Below are 10,025 nucleotides of genomic sequence, written 5' to 3'. Positions count from 1 at the left end.
GTGAATAAGTTCAATCTGGCCCCTTCTGAGAACTCCACTAATTATTGCTTCATTGGTTTCAGCTCCCTGCTAAATCAAGATAGTAATTTAGGTCTGATAGATTTAGTAATAGTAATAGTTACTTGGACATCTTCTAATGCCACGGATTGTCAGAGGTTCAGCAGCATATCTGAGAAAGAGGGATTTTCCCAAGAATATTGAAGAAATTAACTGGATCTATCAAAGTGCCTGTCAGACCACTTTTAACTGACCCTCCAACTTTATACAGCAATGTTTCTCAACCTCAGTAAGGTTAAGATAGGTGGACTTTACCTGCCACAGTTTCAGAAGCAATATGCTGACTGGGGAATTCTGGGAGCTGAAGTTCACCTGTCTTAAACTTGCAGAAGTTGAGAAACACAGCTATAGTGGATAATAGCAGAGGCCAGCCTAAAACTGCACAACAAATAAATTATCCAGGACAGCACAGTTCCTTCACTTTCAGATCACTGTTTCCAGCTAAACAAAATACCAAATGTATGTACAGATCAGAAAACATTGGGAACAGTCCAAGGTCCTCATGACAGATAAGAAATCCTGATCCATCTCCTACCTGGGGAACTTCAGTTTGATAATGGAAGACCTATAGGGCAGTCCACTGCCATGCAAGAATTCACTGTGTCTAGCTCAGGAAGAGCAGCTGTTGTGCAGCAATGTAGATAGCATACCAACAGTATCCCATTCTGTCCTGACAATCCAGACACAGCAGCAAACATCCTACACTGATGGACTGTCTGATGAAGTTTATAGTTACAGATGGCCACACCAGATCCCTATTCTCTAGCCTTAGCCTGATGCATTGCAGAGTAATCCATTTTACACAGAGCTGGGAGGAATCAGTTTCTCATCTCCAGGCAAGGCATTCCTAATCCATTTACATATCTGGGTCTTCATTCAGGATGAATAAATATTACCAGCAAGTACACTAGCATTAAAATAAAGAATCTTTAGGTTGAAGGGTCCTCCTTCATGATTGGAAAGGATCATTCTCCTGTCCCTGAAATGGCCAAACTTTAGTTCCTGCTACATCTGTCCTTGCCAGTTATGACATCAGTATTTACTTGTGGATCCATGCAACAATCCTCAGTTCAGAACCTTAGCAATTCTGCTTTTGTTCATGGTCACTCATGCCACGATCAATTCCCAATTGGATTCTTGCAGAGTACTTTACCTAGAAAACTGTTGAAGCTTCAATTGGTCCAGAATGCAGCAGTGTGGGTAGTTCTGGGCAAATCTTGTTATTTTTTCTTATTTATTTATTTATTTATTTATCAATCAAACAATCAATCAATCAATCAAATTTATTTGCTACCCATCTCATGGTTCAGGCAACTCTAACTCTTAGGTTCATATAACACTGCTATATTGCAAGCTGCACTGGCTCCCAATAAGCTTCTTGGTGCGATTCAAGGTGCTGGTTACTACTTTTAAAGCTCTACATGGCATAGAACCAGGTTATTTGAGGGGCTGCCTTCTTCCAAGAACTACCAGTCCCTCATGCTCCTACAAAGACAGCCAGCTTCAGGTTCCTTCTTTTAAATCTTGTCATCGTATGGAATCTAGGAAATGTGCCTTTTCTCTGGAACAATCTCCCTTGCCTCTCCTCCTGATGTATCTATCACAAGCTACTGTGTTTCCCCAAAAATAAAATGGGGTCATATTAATTTTTGCTCCAAAAGATGCATTAGGGCTTATTTTTCATTAGGTCTTATTTTCAGGAAAATATGATACTAAATGCGTCCGTCTGGCTGGTGATCTATTTTTGGGATGGCACTTTCATTATGAATGTTCTGAAAAATCATGCTAGGGCTTATTTTCCAGTTGGGTCTTATTTTCAGGGAAACACGGTACAGTTTATCTTGCCATTACAAAAGCTATTATAACTGGTTCATTCTTCAAGCTTTAGGAGTTAGTTGAGCAGGACTCTGTGCTGGTCACCGTTTTACATTTTGTTTTTATATATTATTTGCTTATTGTTATATGGCCTCCTCTTCCTCCTGCTATGCATTATGCCACCAGAGGTATACTGTTTGAGTTGGGTGAGGAAAGAAGGGAAGGGATGAAAACAAGGCAAGGCAAGGCAAGGCAAGGCAAGGCAAGGCAAGGCAAGGCAGAGGAGGGGAGGGGAGGGGAGGGGAGGAGAGGAGAGGAGAGGAGAGGAGAGGAGAGGAGAGGAGAGGAAAGGAAAGGAAAGGAAAGGAAAGGAAAGGAAAGGAAAGGAAAGGAAAGGAAAGGAAAGGAAAGGAAAGGAAAGGAAAGGAAAGGAAAGGAAAGGAAAGGAAAGGAAAGGAAAGGAAAGGAAAGGAAGAACATCAAGAAAAAACAAACTTGGCAAGCAAATGTTCTTAAGCTTTCAGATTTCTTGGCAGGGGTTTTATTCTCTGTATTTAACTTTTATAACTGGCACAGAACATGCTAATCCCCTCATTTTGTTTTCAGCCACAACAGCAATAGTACATTTCTTCTTGAAACTCATTATTGAACTTTTAAAAAACGGTTATCTATGTTATCTTTAATTTCTTTTATTTTATTTTAATGTAATGTGGCTTTTCTTCAGGACTTTTTTTTTATTGAAAAGTTTTATCATACATTTTATTTTTAACAATCCCCCTACCCCTCCCCTATCCCTCCCTCCTTTCCCCTCCCCCCCTCCCCCCCCCACTTCCCAGAGCTAAGTACAAGGTATAAAAAACAAAAAAAAAGAATCATAAACAACCATATGCTAACAACCATAAATTCTAAAATCTATCACTCTCTAGCTCATATAGGATAACTACAAACACTATTAATATAAAATATATAAAATAAGAAAAAAGAAAAAGAGAAAAGAAGGGAAGACTTATTCAAATACTACATAAAACTTTTTAGTCCCATATTTGTTCTGGATATACTCAATCCATTTGTCCCATATTTATTCTGGATATACTCAAACCATTCCTCTTAACAGTTTAATAGCCTCCTTAAACTTCACATCCTCTGGATTCAAAATCAGAGCCTTTTCTTTTTCCTTTATTTCATTCTCCAATTCTTTCCTCCTAGCTTCCACAGCACATCTAAATTTATTATTCATATATATCAACACCCCTCTCATATAGGCCTTGCTAACATCCCAAACCATGTCCATAGAGGTGCCCTTATTCATAATAATTTCAAAAAAACAACAACAAAAAAACCCCTTTATCCGCTGTTTACATTCATCCTTAAAAAAAGTCATTAGTCAACAAAATAAAATTGATCCTGAAAAAAAAAATTGATATCAGAAAAAAGAAAGTATAATCCTTTTCTTGCAATGTCTTTCACGCCAAATATCTCACAGTTCCAAGTCTTCCTTCATTTCAAAAAAGGATTTAGGCAGTCTAGCATGACTTGGGACACGCTTAAAAGCTCCAGCCTTGTCCATCTGTACATCCAAAACACCATTCCAATCCCTCATAAAAATAAAAAAAATTATAATCCAACTGGGCAAACTTCGTATAAAGTAAACTAAAAAAGTCAGCTTGTTGTTGAACATTAATATTGAAAAACTTTCTTCCTCTTCTGTGATGAATTTAGTCCATTAACGTTCCAAGTTAAAAATTTAATTGCCATGCATATCATCCCAAAGCTCTTGGAGCACTGCTTAAACAGGACTATCTTTTTTAGGCCGTACTCCTCCCACTGCTTGGCTGTAAGTACATTTTTCTTTTATTTTTCTTTGATCGTTTTAAAGCAGCACGCGTCTCCCTCTGCTCTCCAGAATCATCCAAAGAGGTTATGGCTTGATCTCCTCCAGCACCATTCTCCTCTGTCTGTCCATCTTCAGCCTCTTGATGTTCTCCTTCTCCAGATCCCTTTGCAGCTTCCAGAAGTGATAGAGGGGTTGCTTTTAAAACATTATTGTAAAAATCACGCGCCTGCATCACAGTGGCCAAACGGTGCCTTTTACCTTCATACATCACCATCAACCCAACTGGAATCTCCCATCTGAACCTTATATCTCGTTGCTTGAGCTCTTGCACTAAAAATGTAAAATCCTTCCTTCTCCTTAAAATCTTTGGAGGAATTTCTTTTAGAACCAAAACTTCTTGATCAGCAATCACAACTTTAGTACCATAGGCAGCTTGAATAACTTCATCTCTAATTTCCCTCTTTACAAAATAAACCACCACATCTCTAGGTAACTTTCTCTGTCTAGCAATCCATGAATTCACACGAAACACTTTATCCATGCCTCCCTTTATTTCAGATGCTGGCTGATTCAATACTACTTCCAGAGCCTCAGAAATCAACTGCTTTAGGTCTTCCTTAATATTCTCTTTTAAACCTCTGATTCTAACAGCATATTGCATCTGGAAATATTGAGCAAGACTCAGTTCTGTGTCCATTTTTTCTCTTAAATCTTCATTCTCTTTTGCTTCTAATATGGCATTCTTTTGAGTCAAATCTTCCACTTTTTCCTCCAAATCTTCCACACATTCAGCCACTCTATACACTGAAGACAAAATGTCTACCTTCATCACTCTGAACTTCTCTTCCATCCTCTCTTCTATTCTCTCCTCCAATTTCTCCAATTTCTCCTCCATCTTTGCAAATTTATCACCCATTGTTTCCAGAATTACCTGGGCATATTTTTCAAGAGCATCTTGTAGAACCTTCGGTGTCAATACATCAGGAAGAAGCAACGCTTGTAATGATGACTGTTGCATCGGAGAAGTTCCAGCACTCCTAAGAGCTTTTGGGGAAGGTTTAGCCGCCATCTTTACTTTCACTTACTACACACTTTCACTTTTAAATTTATAAAACCCATTAAGCTAGAAAGCAGCCATAAAAGTCCTCTTCACCTTTTCCTCCTGTACCGCTCTGCCTGCTCCTTTTATTCCATGGTCTTTCCTTCTGGCAGGGGTGGTCGCAAACACCTGGCTCTGCTCCAGAAATCACGGAGCAGAGACGCTGACCAGCTGGGAGCAACCCAGGCTACGGGGGAGTTCGATCCTTCAGCCGCCCAAGCTTTAAGCTCAGGCAGCCCCGGAGAACTCAACCCCTACCTGGGAGCTCACCCCCTCCTCTTCTCCCGAGGAGGGGGCTTCAAATCCACCCGAACAGCTGATCGGCGCTGTTTCGGGTGGAAATAACACAGCTGAGCCGCGGGCAGCCCGCAAGGGCTGTCTCCGGCGCCGCGCCGCCACCGGAAGCCTTCTTCAGGACTTTTTTTATCCTAATGGCCTTGAAAGCATAATTCTGCAACTGCCATCACTGTGGTAGCAAAATCCATTTCTCTCTATTCAGCATTGATCAGCCCACGTCAAGTATTGAGATAATTTTACAAAAGACATTAGCAAACTGGAGCATGTGCAGAGGATATCAACAAAGATGTCTAGGAACTAAGGTTGTCATACTCTTCTCTTTCTTTCTTTTTTTATTGAAAAGTTTTTCCAATACATTTTATCTTTAACAACCCCTCCCCCCACCCCCTACCCAACACTTCCCGACCCTCCCCCCTCCCCTTCCCCCCTCCCCGTCCCCGACTTCCCAGAGCTAAATACAAGGTATAAAAGTAAAAACAATCATAAACAACCATATGCTAACAGCAATAAGCTATTAAGTCTATCGCGCTCTAGCTCATAGAAAATGACTACAAGCAATACTAATATCACATCAATACTTATGCAAATGCTAAATGAAACTTTTTAGTCCCATATTTATTCTGGATGTAATCAATCCAAACTCTTCTCTTTCAAAAACAATGAGCTTGAAGTCAGATATCTTGCAACTGTTCTGCCTTTGGGAAACCCTACTCCCTAATTGTTATAAAATCTGCATCTTCACACTACATTTTACTGATTGACCATTAAATCTCCATTTATCAAATTTGCCATTATGCCAATCAGCTGGCCTATAGCTCCTAGGACAACTCAAAATACAGTAAAGCCAAAATTTACTCATTATGTCTCTTCACTCCATACTCTTTTCACTTTCCTCCATCTAAACATTACAGCTATCACCAATTGAAGCTCCTCTAACTGGCAAATATGAAACAGGGCATCCAGATTCTCCCAAGATACTTCCTAGGTTAAGGACATTTTTAAACAAAGCCTTGCCATTTCTGAGTTCCAGTCCTGAATGGCTCCTTGTTCAAAGATTGCCATTTTCACGGTTAAGGTTCAGACTTCTATCCTTGGATGTTTCCAAACCCCAAAATACTTAAGTTGCCTCCAGCTCCAAGGATCTGCTCAATTTATCTTTTATGATGTGTATACTGACAAAAAGGGACGTGGTGGCTCAGTGGGTTAGGACGCTGAGCTTGTCAATCAGAAGGTCAGCAGTTCGGTGGGTCGAATCCCGAGTGCTGCGTAGCAGAGTGAGCACCTGTTACTCGTCCCAGATTCTGCCAACCTAGAAGTTTGAAAGCATGTAAAAATGCAAGTAGAAAAATAGGGACCACTACGGTGGGAAGGTAACAGCGTTCCATGCGCCTTTGGCGTCTAGTCATGCCGGCCACCTGACCACGGAGACGTCCTCGGACAAGCGCTGGCTCTTCGGCTTTGAAATGGAGATGAGTACTGGCCCCTAGAGTTGGAAATGACTAGCACACATGTGTGGGGGAACCTTTACCTTTTTACCTTTATACTGACTAAAAGGTGACAATTATGTCTCTCCCTCTATTGGCTTCATTTTGCCACCTGATGTCCAAAGTGATGACCAGGCAACATATTCTCACTAGTCCTCTATTCCTAGATCAGGCTGATCTAATTCCTTTTCAGTTAGAATGGTTTGTTCTATATGACAATGCCCATAGGTGACATATGCACTGCAATATAGAAGTGGGCTTTGCAACAAGCCTATTTTGCATTTTGTTATCCATTGTTCTCCTTATACTTTGAACCAAGACTGCTAGCTTTTAAGACAGATCATTTGTATCTTCCTGCTTCCAGGGATTATTGAAAGCATTGTCTTCTTATTCGTGCAACAAAAGATTCTAGGTGCAAGACTCTACCATGGCATTCTCCTTTCAAAGACCATCTTCATAGGCCTAGATAACTAATGATCAGTAAGTTTTGTCTATTGTTTCCCAATGCTACCACATTGCATTATGGGCTAACAACACACTGAAAAATTCTACTGGTTCCAAGGCACTTCTGGAATTATATCAGGAATTCTATCTCCTCTAACTAGGTTTCTGCATGAAAGTCAGTTTAGATGCCCCATGATGCCTTTTTGAATCTCATTGAGTTCAGCTGTACCTTTTTCCATCAACCTGCTGGCCACAATCCTTTGGAGGTCCATAGGGATTTGGCCAACTACATTTTTTACTAGTTTCTTGAGGCTTTGGCTGTTGCTATTAACTCAGCTATCATACTGTCTCTCCAAGATTATCTTCATCTTTGAAAACATGAAAATAGCTTTTGCTTTACCTCTGCTGATCACTCCTTGGAGTTTCTCCCCCTGATTCTCCTTCAGGTTGCTGAATCTTTTATACCAATATCCATAGGTCCCATTCATTGCTTGTCATTTTTTCACTCTCAGTTTTTTTTTTAACTCAGAAAGTTAAAATACAAATTCCCCCTAATATAAGAAATTTTACAAAAACAAAACAAAAGTGGACACAACATTAAGGAAGATAGTATTTTTAATGTGTTCACTGAGCACCAAATGTAAGGACTTTGCAATGGACTTCTTCATAGGGGATAAATGGGCTCTTTTGCCCAGAAATCTCTGTTAACTTTGATTCCATTTAAGTCTGGACATTTTATTTCATCCCTTTTCCCCCAAATTCTTTGACACAGATGGGTCTCCAAAGAATTCTTGACTTTTTCTTGCATCAAATGGCTTCACTTTATAAACTCCAACTTCTAATTTGGACCTTTCAAACCCTTCATTCAGAGGGTACGGGACTTTCCCTAATTATTTTCTAAATGGATCCTAGCAACCATTAGGCTTTGTTATATGCAACAAAGAAAATGTATATGCAAGCAACTTATTAAGATACTGAATATTTTTCTTGATACTTTTTGCTAATGCTTAATAATAAGGTCAAACAAAATGAGAGAATTTAGTAATCCTATTTATTTTAAAAGGTCTTTTGTTGAGTCCACTGCTTTTAATTACATCTTTTGTGAGTAAATATAACTGATTAATAATAAAATCAACTAATTTCCCAATGCAGTTTTTTACTTTCTGCTCCCACAAAACCTTTCAGAATATCTAAAAACAGTGATGACAACATATATTGTAATCAATATTTTTCTAATTGAAAATATTTTATTTATTTTAGGAAAAAGCAGGGTTGATCTGGGGAGATATAATTGCACAAGGACAGATTTAATTTTTGAACAATAATGTAGGACTAAGTTTTCATTTAATAATGTTTATATTGTGACATTCAGTTAAGATATTGTTTCCAGGGATCCAGAATTTTCACTAATGTCTACCTTTGCTTTGGGAAAAGAGCTCACCTGATGCATGGTTATGTATAGAGCAACCATGTATACGTTGCTCTACTTCCCAGCTAAAATTTAAAGTTTTTTACTCTTTTGAAAGCTTTTGACGTATCTTATGCTTTTCCAAAGGTTTTCACTCACATGTGGACAGTATGGAAAAGAATAGTCTCTTATTGTATTATATAGTTCATTCTCTTGGTCTATTTCAAGTCACCCTCAAATATATTCTAGTGTTCTCTAATATGGTAATTCTTCCAGATATGTGTGCTGACTATGTTGCTTGGGATGAATGAGAATTGTAGTCCAATAACCTGAAGGTCAATATAACTGTCAATATAGCTGTTTCCCTCTTTAAGTCATTGAATTCATGCATTGAGTTCTACATAATTATATGCATTCTCCCTTATTCCGTGCCCCACAATAGCTTGTTAATTTATGCAAAATGTGTATCTTTATCCGAAAGTCTATAAATTAAGAAAATTATGTGCAGTGCAGTTTCTTTGATGCCCATTTATATGCAGTGGTGATGAGCTACTGGGTATAAAAGTTGCTAATGCAGGAAAAAGTGCACAGTCCTAATTTTAACTGTAAGACATTCCATCACAACTAATAACATGAGGGGGGAAAGTAATGCAAAGTTTAACTAAATCTTATCAGATATAAGGTAAACTCATCTAATAAAATTAGGACTATGAAAACTGGGCTGCAAAAAAGCCAGATGACCACTAGATGGCAGCAAAGAAAGTTCTAAGTAGGATGATTGTTATCTGGAATGAATTCCAGGACCTCAACACTGAATATGTGGGTAAGTGGAGACACCTAATGGTCTATGTTGGTAATTTTTCATTCCTGATTACATTTTGTTAGCATATTCATTTCAAATATTTTTGTAAGTTATTATATTTATTTTATTTATTTGTATCTCACCTTTACTATACAATTTTTTATCCAACACTTTTAATATATATTTCAAGATGTAAATGTAGATGTAAATGCATATATACACATATACATTAGGATTTCTAGTATACCTAGTCCTTGACTTACATTTCGGTTAGTGACTATTCAAAGTTACAACAGCACTGGAAAAAGTGATTGATTACCATTTTTCACACTTACGCCCATTGCAGCATTTCCCCATGGTCACATGATCAAAATTCAGATGCTTGGCAACTGGTTCATATTTATGACGGTTGCATTGTCCTGGGGTCACCTTTTGCGAGCTTCTGACAAGAAAAGTCAATGGGGAAGCCAGATTCACTTAACAACTGTGGCAAGAGTTACTAACTTGGCAACTATAGTGATTCACTTAACAACTGTGACAAGAAAAGTCGTAAAATGGGACAAAACCCACTTAACAAATGTATTGCTTAGCAACAGAGGTTTTGGGCTCAGTTGTGGTTATAAGTCGAGAACTATTGGTACTACTTCTAAGAAGTCAAAGTGCAAATTAAAGATACTGCAAATAGGGGAAATTGGAACATTAAGCAACAGGAAACACGATTGGCTGTGTTCACCGCACCTGCCTATCCATCTACAAAAATTCCAACATCAAGTTGTCATCCCAAA

The sequence above is a fragment of the Vipera ursinii genome (assembly GCF_947247035.1).
Source record: "Vipera ursinii genome assembly, chromosome: Z".
Taxonomy (NCBI): domain Eukaryota; kingdom Metazoa; phylum Chordata; class Lepidosauria; order Squamata; family Viperidae; genus Vipera; species Vipera ursinii.
Note: the sequence above shows the minus strand (reverse complement) of the source record.